This window comes from Symphalangus syndactylus, chromosome 2, assembly GCF_028878055.3.
Source record: "Symphalangus syndactylus isolate Jambi chromosome 2, NHGRI_mSymSyn1-v2.1_pri, whole genome shotgun sequence".
NCBI lineage: Eukaryota > Metazoa > Chordata > Mammalia > Primates > Hylobatidae > Symphalangus > Symphalangus syndactylus.
This window is the reverse complement of record NC_072424.2, coordinates 32,370,688-32,393,914: the sequence shown is the minus strand read 5'-3', so window position 1 is coordinate 32,393,914 and position 23,227 is coordinate 32,370,688. Positions and strand designations below refer to the sequence as shown.

General features: G+C 35.9%; 1 long non-coding RNA gene across 1 annotated transcript in view; it reads left to right on the top strand.

Annotated features, from left to right (window-relative positions):
- Positions 1–240: 240 nt before the first annotated feature.
- Positions 241–23,227, top strand: part of LOC129462658 (uncharacterized) — a 48,526-nt gene continuing 25,539 nt past the window's right edge. The window contains exon 1 of the long non-coding RNA XR_008650915.2: positions 241–401. This is a non-coding gene — a long non-coding RNA (uncharacterized lncRNA). The remainder of the gene's footprint in view (positions 402–23,227) is intronic.

The window sequence follows — 23,227 nt, the reverse complement described above, 5'->3', positions numbered from 1 at the left end:
TGGTGCTCACACTGGGGCATTTAGCAGCTCCTTTCAGTCACTTTTGTGACCAAGGGCTGATGCCCATGCACAGCCTGCTGGCTATTGACTAAAGGTTGGTGGTGGCCACCTCATGCGTGCAAACCACCAGGTTTGAGTATCTTGGGAGAAAGCTCTGGGACAATACCCTCCTTGATGTCAGAGTGTATGGGGTCTTGTTGAAGATTTGCCAGACAGCCAAGAGAAAGTGTTCCACACATAGAACAGGGGGAGACTTGAATCCTAGAGAAAACAAAACAAAACCTAACAAAACAGAAATGACTCTTGATGAACCTCTTGCTCTGGACTGGCGCCCTGGAAATGAATGAAACGGTTTTAAAGATTATCAAGAAGATATAAAATATCAAATGTGGCATTAATATGTGAGTATTATATTTTATTTTATTCTTAATTGTGGCATTACACATGTAAAATTTATCATCTTAGCGCTGTTTAAGTGCACAGTTGAGTAGTGGTAAGTGTATTCACATTGTTGTACAATCAATCTCCAGAACTCTTTTCATCTTGAAAAACTGAAACTCTGTGCCCATTAAACAACAATTCCTATTCTTCCCTTTCCTGGATTCCTGGCAACCTCCCTACTAGTTTTGTTTTTAATAAATGTGACTACTCTACTTATCTCATATAAATAAAATAACACAGTATTTGTGTTTTTATGACAGGTTTATTTCACATAGATAATTTCCTCAAAGTCCATCCATGATGTAGCATATGTCACAATTTCCTTCCTTTATAAGGTTAAGTAAAATTTCCTTGTTTGTATATACCACATTTGTTTATCCATTCACCTGTTTCTAGACACATGAGGTGCTTTCACCTTTTTGCTATTGTGAATAATTATGTTATGATAAAGGGTATACAAATATCTCTTTAGGATCCTGCTTTCCATTTTTGGGGGTATACATCCAGGCATGGAATTGCTAGATCATACAGTAATTCTATTTTTAATTTTCTGAGGGGTCACCAAAATATAAGTGCTATTGTCTGAATATGTGTGTCTCCACAAAATTCATATGTTGAAATCTTAACCCCCAAGATGATGGTATTAGGAGGTGGAGGCTTTGGGAGGTGATTAAGTCACATGGGTGTAGCCCTCACGAATGAGATTAGTCCCCTTATAATAAAGAACCCAAAGAATTCTCTTGATTTGGTGATTGACATCATTTCCTCCATGGAAGTGAATATAAAAAGAGACACTGTAGAGGACCCTGAGATAATATATGGGTAATGATGAGACCCTTGCAGGTGGTACAGAAGCCTCTGGTTTGCCAGGGTAGATTCATATATAGGATCAAAAGGATGACCCTAGTTGCTTAACAGGGAATAGGGTTGCATGAGAATGCAACAGTTTATTATAATTTATAATTATATTAATTTATAATTTATAACATAATGTTAAAATATCTTTAATTGTACACTAAAGTCATTCATATGAATATTTCTACAAACAAATCTTTCAAATGTAAAACCAGGAAAGAAGCTGATATTCAAACTGTCAGTTCTACTTCCTTGTCCAGCAAAGATGATATCAAGCAGAGTATATTGGAAATAACCTCATAAAAACTCAGGCACTAGTATACCATAGACCTAATCCTAATGTCAACAAATAAACCAGCTGCTTGATAGAAGCCTAACAAACAAGTTCCTACATAGCAGACTTTCATTTCCTTACCAGGATGATGAGGAGGAAAAGAGATATCATTAGCTCTAAGATGGATACTTTAGAAGGAACAGTTCTTTCAATGATTCTAGAAATCTTATCTGGCTTAACGTATCGTCTGACATTCACAGAGAACCTGTAACTATTTTGCATACATTTCTTCTGAACCTATGTCTTATTTCTGCCTGCCACACAAATCCAGAGTACCTATGATTTAGATTACTATATTATTTTCCCAGTTGCCATAATATATTCAAACAGATCAAGAATGTGAGATGTGCTCTAACTAGGCTCGGAATAAAATCCTTCTAGTTCTTTATTAATCCCATTTCCTTGAAAAGCAAACAAAACCCTGCCCTGAGGTATAATACAAAACACTTGCTTTGTTATTACTATGGCTCTCCTATTTCTTCAAGAGTGCTGTGGCCAAAAATGATTCTTCTGATTTTGGTGATTGTACTCTATATCATCATTTAGAGCTCACAGCTATGAGAAAGCAATTGAGATGACACTTGTTTTACTAAAGTCAATATTAGTTAACCTGTTGTTTACCTGTGCTTCAGTCCTATGTTTATAGACATGGGAATTCGATCCGTGTCTAGCCTATCTCTGAGCTCTGTAGGCAGAAGCAGAGATGATTTCTAGAAAATTAATCCAGATAATAAAGGATTTGCTTCAACCTTTGTACAGTATTTTCTCAAGACTAAATCCCATTAACAATTACGTCTACAAATGGATACCACATTTGTTTCTAACCACAGTTTCAATGACTTCTACATAATCTTAACGATAATAACATGGGATAGGATGTTTGTGGCTCCTGATGGAAATCATCACAGATTTTGATAATCCCATGCATATTGTTTTACAAGGTCCTGGAGAAAATATTAAGGCCATGAGAACAGCATCTATGAAATGAATGCAGTGGAGCTAGTGCCAAGGCTAGGGTCTAGGAAAAGTCGACTTATCCCAAATTTGCTGATTGTGCCATTCAGTTGACTCTACCCTTGCTCTTGGCTTGCTGCTTGGTCATATGTTCCTGGACTGAAGGCTTCAACATGCCTTTAGGAAAGAACTGCCAACATTTCTAGTAGGATATCCAGTACTAGGATCCAAGGCAAAATGCAGGCTACTGAAGAAGCTCATAGCTTCTAACAAAGCTCAATTATGTATTTGTTGATGAGAGAAAGCCTCAAGGTGAAAGACAGAATGTTGATTTAATTTCTTAAATGAGAAAACTAATGGAAATAGATTCAATCATTTATATTTCTACTTACCGTAGAAAATATATGATGATAGAACTACAATTTTCAGATGAGATTGAGAAACCAGCTGCCTTCAGCATCTTCTGTGACTGATTTACTCTAAACTAGGAATGAGATCTGCAAACCAACAGGTTCTACTCAACCACCCTTTACTTCCTGCTTTCTTGTGGAACCATGCAAGCTTAGGGAGACCTGTTAGGCTTGGGCTTGTGAACTACAGTTCTCCAACAGCAAATGTGTCATGCATTCCCTGGGCAGAAGGGTCCATGATCACAGGCTGTGGTATCAAACTGTCTCCAACAGCAACCAAAGAGTGTGTGGGATATCTGAGAAGGACACTAAGCAAGCTAACAGCTGGACTGGGAGAAAAAGATAACTTTCCATGGCATGTTCAAAAATTATGTGGCACCCTCAGAACATGCAAATAAACACTTATAGATATATGTGGATATAAGATGGCTACAAACATCTACACACACTGAAAATAAAATCTGCATCCATAATCAACAGAACTCTAGACTGGGTTCATATTCTTAAACATAAAATGCAACTTTTGAAGAAATTCCTAAAGTTTTATTCCTCCCTCCCGAAGAAAATCTTCACAACATTGTAATCTCTTCATAGATTTTGAAACACTTCTATGAACAAAAATTATAATTTTATTTTTAGTCAAAATATTGTCCCGGATAAGTACCACCATCCTTTAAGATGTATTATCAGTACAATTTTCCAAATGGCTAATTTCTAACAATGAAGTCCAATTTCCCCTCCACAGCTAAGTGTCATGTTTTCTCATCTACTGAAAGTCAAGTGGCTTCTCTGGCTTGTAGATTACAGGACAATGTTTAGATGAGGTGTCAGGCTGTACCTGCATATGCTTCCTCTAATGTAGTCTTATCATTATCAAAGTAGTGATTTTGAATTTTGAAATTGTGGCCTGTTTTTACACAACATAATTCACGTAACTCCACGTAGATATTGAGATTTATATAGTACGATGTATTTATCTAAGCCAAGCCCATGTAGGAATAGCATAGGAAACAATATGTCATACTTGCATGCCTGAGTTGCTGGTCCTAGGTTTGGTGAAGTTGACACTGTGGGTTAAGAATTTTCAGAACATTTTCCAGGGAGTACAGCGAGTTTTGGTATTTGGGTTGATAAAGTTTAAAAGATGCTTTCAAGGACTTCTGCATTGAGACAACACAATCAAAAGGCAAAAGTCTGTAGCTTCTAGCGTTTACCTGTTTCAACCCTGAACAATGTTCAGCCTGGACTCTAGTAAGCATAACCATTTGAAATTTTGGAGTAGAGTGAAAAGGTCATACCTCGGGACCTCAAAATGCCGAAAAAAAATACATGAGTCATTTGCACACAGCATTTGCTCAAATGTTGCACAGAGATTGATCATAGAATATTTGGAAACCATCTATGAACGTTTGTAACCATTGACTTTCGTTCAGATGAGTTCTAAATTTAGTAAGAAACAGAGACTAGATTCTTTTGATATTATTGAAATATTCAGTAACCACTACTCTTTTGAATGTTAATAGCATTAAATTTGGATTTGTATTTTGCCAAAGCATGCTCCATTACCTTACCCATGTTGATATAACTTTGCTTCTCGTAATATATACAAATGACCCTTAAATCTGTAGTAACAATGGTCCAAGAATGTAAATAACTGAGTATATGTGAATGAACACATGAATGGATGGACAGATAGATGAAGTAAAAATAAAAATAAATACATGCAGAAACAAATGAATGAATAAAGCCAGCAGAAAGTTAGTACCTGGGGAGCGGGGTATTCAACTTATGATAGGGAAGTCAGAGAAAGGGTCTCTGACAAGATAACATGAGTAAAGTAAGATCTGACCAAAGGAGCTGAGAATGTAAGCCTTGTGCATTCTTTGAAGAAGAATGTTTCAGATAGAGGAAAGAGAATAAAGACCTAGAGGCAGAAACACATCTGACATGATTGAAGAACAAAGAAAGAGGCCAGTGTGGTGAGAGCAGAATGAATGAAGGGGAGAGATGTAGGATATGGGTTATAATTCCAGGGGAGCCAGATTGTATGGGCCTTTAGAGGCCTCTATAAATATCTTGGCATTTATACCCAATAAATACAAATGTTTACTTAAAAATTTTAATAGGAAATGAAATTTAAGTTCAACTTTTCTGCATCACTCATAATTTGTCAGGTATTATTTTTCTAGTAGTGGATGAGTGTTGAACTATACTATTTCTCATCCTTTTTGTTGTCAATAGTCTTACTTATTGAGATGTGAGGCTTGTAGCTGTGGAATAAAAGAAAATTAACTGTAATTGTTACTGATTTAGTACCAAACACTAATATCCTCCATTAATATATTTCTTCAATGAGGATCTCTAAGCAATTTCTGTGTGCTCAGTACTGTGCTAGGAAATAATTGCAAACTCCAGGAGGATTGGGACATGATTGCTTCAAACTGCTTCTTTTCAGGATTAGCAAAGCTCAATAGCACATGCTCAATAATATGTCCAGAATAAAGAAGTTACTAATAAATGAGGATACAACAGTGAAGAGTATATAGTTGATGTCTGATTTCACGGAACATACAAATGAAAGAGTGATTTTAAAATAAGTGACTATAGTACAGGTATGCACCAAACAACATTTTGGTGAAGAACAGACCACATATACGATGGTGGTTCCATAAGATTATTGTGGAGCCGAAAAATTTTTATCACCTGATGATATCTTAATCATCTTGATCTTTTGTAGGTCTAGGCTAATACGTGTGTTTGTGTCTTAATTTTTAAGAAAAAGTTTTAAAGTAAAATAAATAAATTTGCAATAGAAAAAAGCTCATAGAATAATGATATAATGAAAGAAAATATTATTGTACAGCTATACAGTGTGTTTGTGTTTTGAACTAAAAGTTATTACAAGAATCAAAAAGTTAAACAATTAAAAGCTTATAAAGTAAAAAATTACAGTTAAGGTTAATTTATTATTAAAAATATTTGTTTATAAATGTACTGTAGCCTGATTATATAGTGTTTACGAAGTCTCCAGTAGTGTTCAGCAGTGTCCTAGACCTTCACATTCAATCACAACTCACTCACTCACCCAGAGCAACATTTAGTCCTGTACGCTTCAGTCACAGGAAGTACCTTACATAGGCGTACCTTTTTGTTTTTTAAATCTTTTACATTCTATAATGTTTGCACAATGACAAAATCACCTAAGGAATACTTTTTCAGAACACATTCCCACTGTTAAGCGACTCATGACTATGATGAAGGAAGGATAGTTTCAGAGTGATGGTGATTAATCATTGCAGAATTCAGTAACAAAGTAACTACTGCCTAAAGGCATTGAAATACTGACCAGTGTTGTTGGAGAAAATTGGAAGAAAAAGACTAAGCATACAAAGTGCAGATATTCATTTTTTGTTTAGAATATGATTAGGCTGAATGGTGAAATGCACCTAACAAAATTAAGTCAATTTTATAAATGGTGCCAGGTTGTTTATTAGATTTGCTTGAAAATTTCTCAAAACATTATCCAAGACTTTGGCAATTTACTACAAAGCCAATTCTATGAATATAATCACTAAAAAAAAAAAAGTCTATTGCCTCAGCGTCTTCACTAAGAACAAGAGTAGGGACAAAACTCAAGAGTAATTTCAAAGCATGTTGATTTCTCCCATATTCTTCTTATGGATAATTCATTAAAGCCTTGCAAATGTCAATTCACAAATAAAAGACACATTTGTATCTTCAGGTTCTTACATGTAAAAAGAGAAACCATCCATGTTTATGTAAGAGATGTCATTTCAATTTATAATTACCTGTCAGCTTTCAGGAAAAATGAATATTCAAGAACACGGGAGAATCACCGTACAACAAGAAGTAAAACAATATTGATTGTTCTGGAAGTCATTAACTAAATTGTCTATTTACAAACCTTAGCATGACTCTAAAATTACCTAATGCTTTTCTTGTAGAAAATAAAAAAGAAATAGTATCTAACAAACAGAATCTTGATTATTAGAAGGGATTTTTATAGTTTCCAAAGCAGCAGTTGGCAAACCTTTTCTATAAAGGGTCAGACTAAATATTTCAAGCTGTGCACGCTAAACACTCTCTGTCACTGCTACTCAACTCTGCCGCTGTAGTTGAAAGCAGCCTTTGTGAACAAATGAGCATGGTTGATAAAACTATTTACAAAAGCAGGCAGCATACCAGATGTGGCTCAGGGGCTACAGTTTGCAGACCCCCGTTCTAGAAGATTTTCAGATTAGAGAAACTCTGGGGGTGCTTAGTATTTATCTGACCACAACTAGATACATTCCAAAGTCATGAGAGCTATAGTAGTATCTCAGGTGATATCAAGCCTGGAGAATAAATCCTATTTATGTAAGTCAACTGAAAAACCAAATGGAAAACTTTACCTGAACTTGCCTGCAGTTGATACATTCTGGGAGAAATGAAAAATATATTTTTTAATGACAAATTAACCCATAAAGAGATGTTTGAGCAAGAGGGATGTGTAAATCAAGTGTGTTCAATCTTTTTCAGCAGAACCGCCTGAAATTTACAGAAGCAGAAAATAGATTAAGCTAGATGTCAAGATGTCTGGATTCTATTATGGGCTTTGCTACTAAGAGCTCATATGACCTCTACACTTCAATTTCCGTAACTCTAAAAAAAAAATATGTGAACTTGATGAACTTTGAAATTATTTCAGACTAGAAAAGTTGATGGTATTATGAATGAAATGAACGTTTTGATAATATTGCCAATAGAAAGAAACCACGGCTGAGAGAGCCAATAGTGACTAACAGGACAGGTGCCCCACCAGGCAGACCCGCTATGAGCATTCAGCATCTGAGTTGCCAGGGACTTTTTAATGATGATGAAATCAAGAGGATGGAATGCCCCGTAGAATACATGCCATAAGTTCCAGGCAGAGTCTGTTCAGCACCCAGATAACCAGTAGACAAATGTAGAATGTGGAAAAGGTAGAGAGCGACTAGCTGCCAATAAGCCAAAGCATTCATTGCTTGCAAAGTAGAAGCAAATGTTGCTCACATGAGAGCATATGAAGCAAGGCCTCCAATTTCAGTGTGTGTTGGCATCCATACATTTCTTTAAAGAAAAGGTCAATTTATACTTGGTTATATTTGATTATTAAAGGCTAAGCTGCTGCATTTGACTGTGAATCTGGAAAACCCTCAATCCAAGAAATTCTCAAGAAAGTTAATCTCAGATTCCTAGGAGCTCAGGTTTCAAAATTCATCAGAAAGTACTGGTGGAGGACTGCTTGGAGAATATGCTACCTCTTGATGACACTGGGTTCTCTAAAATCTATCCTTCCATTGAGTCAGATCATCTGAGAAACAAACTTGTCCAATCTATCCCTCCTACCTGCTCACCATAGAATTGCTTTTACAGAATCAGAGTTTGCTGCAATGCTATAAACATACACTGATGATACTTACAGCCACATGTTCTGGGGTGCCTGGGACAATCCTAGTTTATGCCTATGGTCCCAAAATAATGACTGATGATAAACGCTTTTCCAAGAACCATTTTTCTCTTAATGAAGGCAACTTAAACAATTCAACCATTTTTTAAAAAATCATGGGGAAAAGGAAACAAACAAACAATCACGATTTAGTGGACCCTCTTATTTTTCCTAAATCAAGTGGGAATAAAGAGAAGCATTCTCAACCAATGGATTTTCACCCTTCTAGAGCAGGTATGGCAAATATTGACACTGAAAAAGGAAAATTAATTAACATCTTTCTGCTTCTTGGTCACCAAGGAAAGTGGATCTTGACTTGAATCACAAGTGGCACAGTGTTTCTGTGATCAGGGTTCAGCAAATAGATGGCAGTTGTATGACCTGATACATGCCTGCTCTCTTGCCTCAGGTTGCCCTGGAGAAATGACCAAAGGGCCATAAGTCCCTTACTTTTTGAGGACGTTTCATTGCAAGCAGCCAAGCATCTAGCACCCAGAAAGATTAGATAAAAACAACTCACCAATCCTTTTCAAATATATCACTTCCCTTTAAAGTACAGTTATTTGTTCCTGGATTCAATTAGCTACACAATATTCTAGTTATAGCAGTTCACTATATTTTTAATATACCCAAATTTTAACTAATTTATGGGACACCAAAATGATCAAGTGGAGAGTACAAGATTTGTTTTGGAGGAACCAGACTCTAAAATATTATCATCTACATCCTTTTATTTTCTTTAGTTTACATTTATTATAGCTTGTTATTTTAAATCATTGTTGGAACAATGCAGTTTATAAATAACGAATAGAAAAGTATGAATGAAATAGTGAGATGGCATGATATTTCCCAGGATTCTTCAAATCATACTGAGACTTTCCAAGGGAAGAATGATCCTTGTTTATTCAACAATCAACAAATAGCAATGTGCACTACGTTAGGAAAGACAACACTATATCACTCCCTGAATATTCTATGTAGCTTTAGGGGGTCTTACTTATTTCCTTTCCTTCTCTAGTAGGAGAGCGCGGTTGCACACAATGAGCATCTCTCCAATGTGCAACTCTTTTAGTGAACAGCTCATATATTTGCTCAAAAGATAGGCCTGGGGAAATATACGGCAATGGAAGATTTTGTTCTTCCCACTAATTTATTTAAAAATCCTTAGGATTGAGTGGAAAGACAGTTTTAATGGTCTTTTTACATCCTACGAGAAATATAATAATCACCAGCTAACCCAAACATAACTTTTGAAGGAATCATAGCTAAAAAAGAAAATGGGAAGGCAGTGCTGTGGGTTAACTTGTGTCCTCAGTAAAGATAAACTGAAGTCCTTAAACCCAGTACCTATAAATGTGACCGTATTTAGAAATAGGGCCTTTACAAACATAAGGAGTTAAGATAACATCATACTAGGTACAGTGAGCCCTATATCCAATGATTGACACCTTTATGGAAGGCCATGTGAAGACACAGAGACACAAAGACACAGAGGAAAGAAGGCCACATAACAACCGAATTAGATATTAGGATGATAAAGCTACAGTTCAAAGAATAGCAAGAACTGCCAGTAATCACCAGAAGCTGGAAAAGACACAAAAGCATGCTTAAACAGAGTCCTTAGAGGGAGCAGGAGCCTGCTGACACCTTTATTTCAGGTTTCTAGCCTCCAGAACTGTGAGAGAACACATTTCTGTCCTTTTAAGCTATACATTTAGCAGTACTTGGTTACAGCAGCCCTAGGAGACTACAGCAAGGGACAAACTCCCTTTGTTAGGATCCCCTTATCACTTCCTTTCCAACTTCTTAATCTCCAGGGTAATATGCATTTTAATGAGATTCTGTATTTTAAGTTAAAAGATGACAGTATAGTTTGCTAGTGAACAGTGTGAGCTTTGGAGAAAGAAGGATCTATCTGAATTTTAATCTGGCTTTACCATTTGTTAATGAAGCATCTTGGCCAAGTCACTTGATCTCTCTAACATTCAGTTTCATTATAATTAAAGTGGGAATAACTACAATGTCTACTTAAAAATGTGATCATATAAGTAAACAATGAGCATTGACCTTACACAGGGGATAAAAGGCACAGAAATCAAAGACATTAAAGTCATAAAAAAGAAGTTAAATTGTTTGCAGATGCCATGATATTACATATAGAAAACCCTAAAGACCACCAAAAAAACCGTTGGAACTAAGAAAGGAATTCAATAACATTTCAGGATACAAAATAAACATATAAAAATCAGTTATTTTCTATACACTAACAACAAACTATCTGAAATCTGTGAGATATTGAATAAAGAAACTGAAGAAGACATAAATAAATGAAAAACTATTCTGTGGATTGGATTGGAAGAATATTGTTAAAATGTTCATACTACCCAAAGAGGATATTATATGCTTAATGCAATCCTTATCAAAATTCCAGTGACATTTTTCACAGAAATAGAAAAAACAATCTAAATTTGGATAGAACCATTACATAGCCCAAATAACCAAAGCAATTCTTAAGAAAGAACAAAAAAACCAGTAGCATCACAGTCCCTGATTTTAAAATATATTACAAAGCTATTGTAATCAAAACATCACAGTACTGGCACAAACAGACACATACATTCATGGACAGGAATAGAGAGCCCAGAAATGAACCCATACATATATGATTAATTACACTTTGACAAGACTGCCAAGAATACACAATGGGGAAAAGATATTCTCTTCAATAGAGGGTGATGGGAAAACTGGATATCCATGTGTAAAAGAATGAAATTGGACCCTTCTTATATACCATATTAAAAAATTAACTTGACATAGATAAAAGATTTAAATGTAAGACCAGAAGCCATAAAAATCCTAGAAGAAGATAGGGGAAAACTCCATGATATTGGTCTTGGCAATCACTTTTTGGATATGACACCAAAAGCATAGACAGTAAAAGCAAAACTAAACAAGTGGGACTACATCAAATTAAAAAAAAAAAAAAAAAAACTTCTGCATAGAAAAGAAAACAATCATCTGGGCATGATGTCAAATGCCTGTAATTCTAGCACTTCGGGAGGTTGAGGCAGGAAGATGCCTTGAGCCCAGTAGTTCGAGACCAGCCTCAGCAACATAGTGAGACCCCATCTCTGCATTTTTTTTTTTTTTTTTTTTTTTTTTGAGACGGAGTCTCGCTCTGTCGCCCAGGCTGGAGTGCAGCGGCGCAATCTCGGCTCACTGCAAGCTCCGCCTCCCGGGTTCACGCCATTCTCCTGCCTCAGCCTCTCTGAGTAGCATTTTTTTAATTAGCTGGGCATGGTGATGTATGCCTGTAGTCACAGTTACTTGTGAGGCTGAGGTGGGAGGATTGCTCGAGCCTGGGAGGTTCAGGCTGCAGTGAGCTGTATTCATGCCAGTGCACTGCAGCCAGGGTGACAGAGCAAGGCCCTATCTCAACAAAAAAGAAAAAGAAATCAACAAAATGAAAAGGCAACCTACAGAGTGGGAAAAACATTTGCAAACCATATATCTGACAAGGTATATGGAAATATATATGGTATATGGAAATATATAAGGAATCCAAATAACTCAATATATATGGCAATATAAAAATACAAATAAACCCGATTTAAAAATGAACAAAAAACTGAATAGATATTTTTCTGAAGAAGACATACAAATGACCAACAGGTATATGAAAAAGGTGTTCAACATCACAAATCATCAAGGAAATTCAAATCAAAACCATAGTGAGATATTGCCTCACTCTTTTTAGAATGGCTATTATCAAAAAGACAAGAGATAACAAGTGTTGGCCCGGGTATGGAGAAAGGAAACCCTTGTACACCATTAGTGGGAATGTAAGTTGGCACGGCCATTATGGAAAATAGTATAGCGATTCCTTAAAAAATTAAAAATAGAATTATTATATTTTCCAGCAATATATACTTCTGTGGATATATCTTGATAACCTGAAATCAGTATATTGAAGAGATGTCTGCACCACATGTTGATTTCATCATTATTCAGAATAGTCAACGGCTACACATAATCGAAGTGTCCATTAATGGATGCCACATGTATCATGGAATATTTATCAGCCATAAAAATAAGGACATTCTGCCATTTGTTACATCATAGATAAACCTGGAGGACATTATGCTCAGTGAAATAAACCAGACAGAGAAAGAAAAATACTATATAATCTCGCTTATGTATGGAATCTAAAAAAGTAAGACTCATAGAAGCAGAGAGTAGAACAGTGGTTGTCAGGGGCTGAAGGGTGGATGAAGTGGAGAGATATTGTTCACAGGGTACAAACTTTTTAAAATTATTGTTCAGTTTTGTTAAGGTATAATTGACAAATATAAATCATATATATGTATGAACAATGTAATTTTTTGATATATGTGTTGTGAAATATTTAAATCAAGCTAATTAGCATATTCATCACTTCACATACTTATTTATTTGTGTCAAGAACATTTAAGACCTACTTGCTCAGCATGTTTCAGGTATATGATACATTACTATTAACTGTAGTCACCATCCGATCAGACTAAAACTTTGTAAAAAGTTTCTGTTGTAAGATGAATATGTTGTGAGGACTAATGGATAGCATGGTGACTATAGTTAATAATACTGTACGGAAACAGTGGATTTTAAATGTCTTCAGCCCTCTACACACACAAATGATAACTATGGCTAATGATGGATGTATTAATTTGATTGTGGTAAGATTACACAGTCTACACATGTATCAAACCATTGCATTGTCCATCTTAAATATATACGATGTTGTCAATTAAATATCTAAAATAAGAAAAATAAAAACCGTTGTGTTGATTAGGCATCCACTAGTTCTCCAGTTTAGGATTTAGGTTCATTCCAGCCAGGAGTATGATTGCAACAGGTCTGGGGTAGAATTGAAATGGACAGCATATGGAAGTCTTTTCTAGCTATAGGGTCTGATGACCCACTTAATAGGGCAGTGGTGGCTATATGGATTCCTGCAGATTTGGCAGGAAACTCAGCAGGACATTGAGACTCTGCTAGAAGCAAGAAGCCCTGTTTTTCTTTCCACCCCCACCAATCTGTCAAGATTTAAGGTTTGGATTAGAAATTAAGACAAAGATGGTAGCAAAAGAAGCACAATGTTATTTTTCATCAAAGGGCCTCAGCTAAACCGCTCTTAAAGATTCAAGCTGGAATATGTTACCCAAACTCTCATTCTGTTCTATTTTTAATTTCTCAGCCATCGCAGATGTTGGGGTGTGTGTGTGTGGGTGTGTGTGTGTGTGTATGTGTGTGTGTGTGAACTAATTAACTTTATTTTGCATTATGACACTGCAGCTCTTGTTTTGGCTATATTTCTCCTATAAGTCAAGAAAGAGTAAGTAGAAAACAAAACTGCAAAGTCATACATATAGTTACCACTCCTCTAATATTTATCTAAATCAATATTTAGATAAAGGAATAAAAAGTAAAGAATAAACCAGAAACTGTGGTGTTTCTGAACCTTTCATGTTGCATAATACTCTATTACCACTTCTTACGTCCTCTGGTACCTGCTAGAGTTTAGAGTTGTGGTCATGGATTTGAGAAAGCAAGGGACATATCTACACATGCAAAAATGACTATGAAGTTCACATCCATGAGTTATTATCTTCCACAGTTATTTAGCTGACCATGGAGAAAAAAAAGAAATCTTAGCTAGATGAATAGGGGACAAGGAGGAAGTGGAAAATAATTTTGCATTAAGGCTCTACAGTGTAGGCACCCCACATTATTTCTCTTTTAAACATGAAATTCAAAGCACATAAATCATTAAGATATAGCAAAATCCCATGCTTTACTGGAATTTAAGGAATATAAATGTTTAAATACGAAGCATTAGTATTTTTCTTTCAGATGATTTATATTTTGAAGTAATCAAAGTAGTAAACTTGCATTCCTCCTCTCCTAGGAATAATTTTCCAAATAACCCTGTCATATTGATTTCTACTGTCTCACACAAATACACACACACACACACACACACACAAAACACAAGTAATCACAGAAGATGATGTCACAGAAATGTGTTACATATTTTGTTCTTTACTTAATGACCATCTGCCATAACTTATTAAAAATTGTATATATTCAAGGTATACAACATGATTTGATATATGTATGCAGATAGTTCCCAACTTATGCTGATTCAATTTCCATTTTTTCAACTTTAGAATGGTGCAAAAGTGATATGCATTTATACAGTACTCATAAAACTATTATGTTTTTCACTTTCAGTAAATCACATGAGATATTCAACACTTTATTATAAAATAGGCTTTGTGTTAGATGATTTTCAAATGACGTTATTTTCAAATTGTGATGGATTTATTGGGATGTAGCCCCACCACAAGCCAAAGAACATCTGTGCATTGTGTAATGATTACCAAAATAAAATTAAATTAACACTTCAAATACCACCCATGCTATACATTAGATTGCCAGAACTTGTTCATTTTAAAACTAAAAGTTTGTACCATTTGATCAGCATGTCCCCATTTTCCCCAATCCCCAGTTCCTGGGTGACCACAGTTCTATTCTCCATTCCTGTGAGTTACACTTTTTAGATTTCACATATAAGAGAGACCATACAATATTTTTATTTCATTTCACTTAGTATAATATCCTCCAGGTGCCATGACTCCTTAAGTAAACTGTGTGTTTCTTGGTGGCAGATGCTCTTTCCTTCTTTTATGTCCCCAATAGTTTCTAAACCAAGATTGCACAGAAGTGCTGCAGGAGTGCTACAGGGGATAGAGGCCATAGTTCCAGTTTCTAGTATTTATTTATTGTGTGTACCACAAAATGTAGATCAAGGATTTGTAAAAGAAGATATTAATTCTTGACTTTTAGTGGCTAGTTGTCATCTGACCCCATATATTGAAGGAAACCGTGAATCTAGGATGGAGTAGAGTGTCACAGCATGACAGAATCTCAGCAAGGCTATGGGCTCTTCTGAAACTAAATATACAGGCAGCAGTCAAACATTTACAGTGATGATTTGGGGATGTTAGGATTCAGGACATTTTATATTCTGATTCTGTAATCTAGGCAAAATGCTAAAAATACATTTTGATTGTTTGGAGAAACAGAATGAATAGAAAGGGCAAGCATCATGAAAACTGAAAGTTTCTAAAAGCTTTCTTCAAACGCAGGAAGGACTCTCACATGGAAGTGGACATGCTATTTCATGTGGAGCCAGAAAAGACAAAACAGCAATAGAAGTAACCATGAAATGTGTTATGATAACTAAATAACTTTCTTAATAAAAATATGCTCAAAAAGAAAAGGTGGCCTTCAGATACAGCTTACATTTACTAGAATCAGTGAAATAAACTTTTGATTGAGCACTGGCCAAGGACACACAGGGATTTCAAGTGAGTGTGTGTGTGTGTGTGTCACCTAAGTTACCTTCCAATTCTATGATTTTATGAAATGTAGCCACCCATTGCAATTAAAGGAAAATTTTAAGTGACTTAACAAAGATTAGGCACAGGCTCATGGACCATTAAGATATTATCATAAATCTCCAAAGAAAGGAGATAAGTTAGCATCAGAAAGATGCCTTGATTTTTGACCCTATGTCACTTTAAAATTGCAGAGATCCTAAAAGAAACCAAGGAAGATCAAAATTCAGGCTATAGACTCTTTTCCGGTGACGACTTACATCTAGACAGTGAAATGTTTCCTGATAAAACACAGTGATTTATGTTTGTGTTTTCATTTTGAAAAATGAAGATAACCATGGATTTAATTCTGGAAAATCAGTATACACTTGGTCATGCCCAGGTACCCACATCTGTATACTATTCATGCTCTGCCATGTTTTACAGTGCTCAAGCCCAACTGGTTTATGGTAACTGGGCCTAGCACTTCATGGTACCCTGGAAAAAAATGAAGTGAGACCATTAAACATGGAGAAAAACACTTATTAAGAAATCAAAAATTTATTATAATACAAGCGTATTAAAGGCTATCCCCCTCATTGTGGCCCAATATGACTGTCTTGTTTCATCTGATACCATACATACTTTTGTCTAAGAAACTTATGCTGGCCATAGTGACATTGAAGGGAAGAAAAACAGAAAAGTAAGCTTTTCTCCCCAAGTCTTCTTTCATAGCCAGGGATTCTAGACTCTGCGGATTAAGTTGCTCTCTATTTTTTCTCTGTTCTAGATTATTGGCCTAAGAAACTTCTAAAGAAGTGTGGGGAATAGGGAAGCTTCTTCAAGATTCTAGGCAAAAATTTTCCTCATGTAGCTCCCAGATCCTAAGAACCAAGGTCATAACATTCTACTCTCCACCAATACTCAGATGATAGATAAAACCTGAACGATAAAACTTCAAATCCTTTAATATCACCATGACATAAACTCTATGAGGCCAGTGATTGTTGTCTAATTTTTCTATAACTCTTTTTTTAGGGTGTGGCACAGTGCCCATCACAGATAAAGCATTCAATAAATGTTTGTTGAATAAATGAATGAATAACAAATCAATGTGTCATTGAATTAAGTTTGATAATGGCATCAAATTATAGAGAAAGTATTTGCAAATTCCTACACTCAGGAAAAGAAAACATTTTATGCATTAACATGATCATTGAGAAATTGATGTTTTAAAATTAGGCTCCTGCAGAGTTCCATTTTACTTCAATGATATATATATATCTCTCCAGAAAATCAAACATTATCATTGTTTATATGTTATTGATTTAGCTCTCTGGACTACATTTCAGAGCTGATCCTGCACCATCTCGCATTCAGGGCTCTTTGCAGGTGCAGGTGCAGGTGTAGCAACTGCTCCAAGAACTCAAGACAAAGGTTCTTCTTTGGAGCAGGTTTTGATGCTCACATTGAGAATGTGGGAACTTGTCAGATCGTTCTTTCTCACTGTGTTTCATTTGTTTATTTGTCTTTAACTAGCAAAAGTGAGAAACTCTTTATAGGTCAGTCGTTACGAGGTTGGCCCCTGGAGTCAGACTGCCTGGGTTTACCATTCACACCACTTAAAATCTGTGTCATTTCACCTTTCTGAGGCTTAATTTCTCCATCTATATAATGGACTCAAAGTAATACCTAACTCACAGATTTATTTTGAAGATTGAGTTTGGAGGTGGAAGTTCGTAACACAGTGCCTGGTATAAAGTAAGTGTTTAATGATTGATAGATTAATAGGTAGTAAGCATGGTAATAACTGTACCCCACCCTTCCTTTTCACGTTCCCTGCTATGTACCATTCTTCTACCCCTACCCTGCCACCTTACAGAAGAATCCCCTGAAAACATGCTGGTATTTGAAAATCCTGCATTCCCATGAAGGGTGTGCACATGGAGGATCCCGATGGTACCTGACTGTGTGCAGATGCAGCAGCCCAAACTCTGACTCTGACCCTACTTCTGTATCTTAAGCCCAGTGGATCCCTTGCAACTATATGATTCCTCTGTTATCAGTTGGTGATAATGGTGCCAGAGAGGGCAGGATTGTTTCAGAATGCAGAGAGAGGATGGCATATTAAAACTGGAAGAAATATTCTAGATCAAGACCCTCATTCAGTAGATGAGGACAACGAAAGCAGAGAAACAGTGTGCCCGACCCAGGTCTGGCTTACTGAAATTCCTGGCTGATGTCTCTGTGCCCCCTATTCCTGCCCACCTCTCCCACTTCCCAAGAATGTTTAATCATGAAAACCAGAAGAGATTCGTTAATCAGGGGACCCACTTTGGTGAAAGGAGATGATTCTGTATCATTAACTGATTAAACAAAACAATTTCCAATACAACATTTACTTTTCTGTCTGCCACCCCTTGGAGGAAAATTTCAAGAAGAAACAAAACTAACTAGCAAACTACATGTTAAGCATTCCAATATTCTGTTTTTAACAAAACATTTTAGTATTTTAAGAAAAAGAATATGAGGACTTTAAAATGGGGGGGTCCAGTTTTTCTTTGTTATTTTAACTTTTGATGAGCAACATTGTTCTAGCTATATTCATTTGAATCCATCTGGCTCACACAGAGAGACATTTCAAGTGCTTTCCATAATAGTGGGAAGGAATAATCTCATGAGGAAAGGATTTTTTTCATGCTGCTGGGTTCTTGGAGGCTTTTGCTGAGAATCATCATGTAGGGTGGGGTGGAGCATCACGCATTTATTTAACAAATATGTATTGAGTAGGTGACGTGCCAGGTACCGTGTCAGCTACTAGGTTTATGAAAATGAGATTCAGAACTTATTCTCAAGGAGCATAGAATCTAGTAGGAAATACTAGTATGTTAATTAATTACTAATAAAAGTCACAGTAAATGTAATGCTAGTGTATATTCACTGTGCTCTATTAGTCTTAGAAGTGGCCCCTAGATCATGCTGGGACTGAAATAAAAGATCTCTGAGGAGCTGACTCTTGATGGACAAACTGGGAAAGAAAAACTCTTTGAATTAAGTAACAGGAGTCTAAAAGCTTTGATTTTAACTTAGCAGATAACTGGCAAAGTCTAATCCAGCCTTACCTCACTTTCCATTGAAGAATTTCTTAAAATCACACAAATGATTACACTCTGGGAATACTCATTAAACACCTGTAAGATTCTATGGGAAATTTTCATTAATCAAGGCCCAGATGTGACCCCATGGCCAAATATTTGGAGACTATTGGAAGAAGGCTAATTTTTCCTTATGTCAGTTACCTGCTCCTATCCAGTAACAAGATTTCTGTCTATGAGGGAAAAGCAAGAACACTGGATATGTTTGTGGCTCTGAGTGGACCTTTCTAATAGTGCTGGCTTTCATCCTATCCTCTGCCCAGGTTGTGACCTTAGTAACTAGCAAATTAACCAGCCTCTGCATGTGAGCTCACTTTTCCTCTTTATGGGTTTGTTAAAACAATAATCTAACTGCCTGACACTTAAACAATGGGATATTTTTTAATCTGAAGGGCAGTTGTTTCATTAGAAAGAGCATAAATCTCAGCAAAGTTAAGGTTTTAAGCAGTGGTGAGTTTCACAAATAGTCGTAGTTCTACAGAGCACCCTCATTCTTGCCATTACTTCACATTCATGTCAGGTTTAGAACATTCTCTGGGTTTCAATTAGGAAAGGGGACTCGGGGGCTAGAGCTCTGATTGGAAATTAATATGTGGAATGTCAGACTTTGATTACAAATGTCACAATTATTTCCTTGGTTAGATCAGTTTCACAGCTTCATGTCATTGTTCAACAATTGTATTAAATATCCACTTTATGCCACACACTATTCTATATGCTAGAACATACCAGTAAATAAAAAGCTAGGGGTACCTACACACCATGATTTCTGTAGAACTGGGAAACTGTCCATCATAATGGCACCAGAGCACTTACATGTCAGTCCAATTGCTTGTCAGTTCCATCACTGCTGAAAAGTGATAGTAAATTCAACTTTTCTTTGACTCTCAAGAAATAGAAGACACTTTAAATCGGTAATTTTATTATAACAATGACTGGTGTAACAAGTAGCCAATAGAAGAAGAAAGTTAACATAACCAGAAGATGTAAATCTTAAATATAGGGCATGCTTGTTTATAAATATTCAGTATAAGTAGCTTTCCTACCTATACTTAAAACTTCTCTCTCTCTCTCTCTCCATATATAATATATATATATATCATACAGTAAGTGTACAGATCATAAGTGCACATTCCTTGATTAACACCTCATTTTAACTTTTTTAACATTTTTTTGGATTACAAAATAATATAAATTCCCAATATTCGTAAGACTCAGCTGATGTGTACGTCCCCAGCTTCATATACAGAAATTGATAAATATTGGTTTAAGGTAATGAATTTTAGATTAAAATATGAAAGGCAAATGGCACAAAAATTCCAGAGCCTAAAATAGTGATTTCTGAAAAAAAGTGATAATACTTTACAATCCAGTTTATGATGTAGGTAGTGGTGAATTCTATATATGCTGCTGTGTTTCTAAAATCTTGACCTTATTTGGTAGAAAAACTAGAAGGGAAATTGTCCACATGAATGCATGTGTGCCCATACACACACACACACACACACACACACACACATATCAACCCTCCTCAATTCAAAAGGGAATAGAGAAAATTCTGCTCATCTGGTATTCCTCCAGAACCTGAGATGTAAAACTAAAATAAAATATCCCCCATGGAATCCAAAATTGGGATCCAAATTTACACCACACATGGTGCATAAATTATGTAATGAGAACTTATTGTTAAAATAGGTCTAGGCTTATTAAGTTTTCCAAGCTCTTGGCAGAAATAAAACTCCAGATTTAATCAATAAAACAGAAACTACTATAACCCAACATGAGCAAAACTCTCATGGACAAATAATTCTTGCCAACGATAACCTCTTGTCAAAAGTCACCCAATACATGAAGAAATAATTCTATCTAATAGGCAGTCTATTGGCAGAACACAAAATAACATCACAGAACTTGATATAATGGTACAATCTGAAATAGGTTCTTAAATAAGTATAAAACATGAGATTAAAAGGATCGAAGACAAAATACAGAAAATAAACCAAAAAAATAAGAAGAAGCCATGAATAAACAGAAGAGATTTAATAAAACAGAATTTCTATAAATGAAGACTAGTCATTGAAATTTAAAACGTAGAAGATGATAAATAGCAAATCAGACATGGCTAATCTGTAAACCGATGATAAATTTGAGGAAATCATCTGAATCCAGCACAGGAATATAAGAACTAGAGCAGTAAGTCTCAAAGTGTGGTCCTCACATCAGAATTTCAGCATCACTGAAAACTTGTTAGAAATGAAATTCTTAAGCTCTATCCTAGATTTGTGGAATTAGAGATTCTAAGGATATGGATCAGTAATCTGTCTTTTAAGAAGCTCTCCAGATGATTCTGATACATGCAAAATTGAGAGCTGTACTACAGAATATAAAAGAGAGGTTAAGAGATATAGAAACATAGAAATTGTACAACGTACTCTAAATATTCTAGGGGAAATTAAACAGGATACATTTAAAAAGAAGCAATGTTATAAACTATATGGCTGAGAATACCAGCAAAATGAAAGAGGAGAGAGCTTTCAGATTGAGAAATAAAATGAGCCACCAACATAATAAATGAAAGCAAGTCCAATTATATATATTATAGTAAGCCTGCAGAGTATCAAAGGCAACGATGTTATTTTAAGGGCAACCAGAGAAATTTGCTATCGAAATAGTGGTGTAAAGCGTATATTGAACCACCTTCCCAGTAGAAAATAAAAATCATTTAGTGAGTGAATTTTTTTTTAAACTAACCATGCAAAGTCTTTGGAAATTGTCATCTGGGTATATTAATAAATGAACAACCATTTATTCAAGAAAATCTACTAAATGTATGTAAGAACAGCAAAAATATATGGCAATTAAGCCACAACTCACTACTGTTTCTATCCTGCCCCTCCTAGATCTGTGTGATGAAAACTCTAGTTCAGTCATTTGAAGACATGGGGCTTCCTCCCTACCTCGCTCTCAGTCGAGGATTACAGTTTTACTCCAGGAACAGCATGAACATGTGATTCCACTCCAGCTCTAAATTGCAGAATCTCTATTCTGGGTAGCCATGAGTGGCAACACTGATCTCCTTTACCTTCCCCAACACCCACTCCAGTGGCAGAAGTTATGCCCCAAGCACAACAGATCAAGGAAATTGGAATCTATAACAGCCCTGCCCAACTTGCTTAGGGTAGAGTTTCAATGTCAACAAGGACAAGTTCAAAAGTTCAGGATCTATTTCCCTGCCCAGAGTACCACTTGTTGAGCAGAGGTGTCACCCTGAAAGAAGTGGGGCCACTGTCTTCACCATCAGCCCAGGTAAAGTGGAACGGAAGTTCTATCCACAGGAGAGGCAGACAATAAGAACAAAGAGCTCAAATCTTTTCCTAAATGAGTTTACTTGATTTGGAAGAAACTGTGAGTTCATGACTGAGGGCATTGTTGAACACAATGGAGATCACCAAATGAGCAATTAAAAAGAGACTTGTAGCTCTCTGACACCCATAACAAAAAGCAAAATTGTAGATGAGATAGATATTTAATAGAGAGAACCAGAGAATAAGATAAGAGCCTTCATGAGTTCGGAGCAGCCTTCAAGACTGGAAAGATCCTCCCTCAAAGGGGCCTTACTTTTAACTGGATCACACTGTGGAACAATTTATACCTCAAAGCATTGTTTCCAAAAAAAAAAAAAAAAAAAAAAATAGAACAATCAGAAAGCAATTTGTGGATGCTAAAAGTTAGGTGTGATATTAATAGAAGCAGACTTTTCCAGGTGCTCATACAGATTATGCATGCCAAGTCTGCACATTCTGAGAAGAAACATCAGATGCTATACACTACTGGGGAAATAGAATTCACTGAAGTAGTCCAGTCGTCTCACGTTACTAAACAAATAGACACACAAACAAGAAGAAACAAGAAGTGCCAAAAGGGGTGAGAAAGCTAAGAATTCAGAGCTGCTATAGTATATGAAGTAAAATATCCAGTTTTCAATTCAAAATCATGAGACATACAAAGAAACAGGAAAGTGTGAGCCATATACAGGAATACTGTCTGCTTTGTAGAGGCAGACAATAGAATCTGCCTCTAAGAAGGCCCAGATATCAGATTTAACAGAATAAAAATAACTGAGTCAAAGTATCCCTTATAAATATATCAAAAAACTAAAGGGAACCATG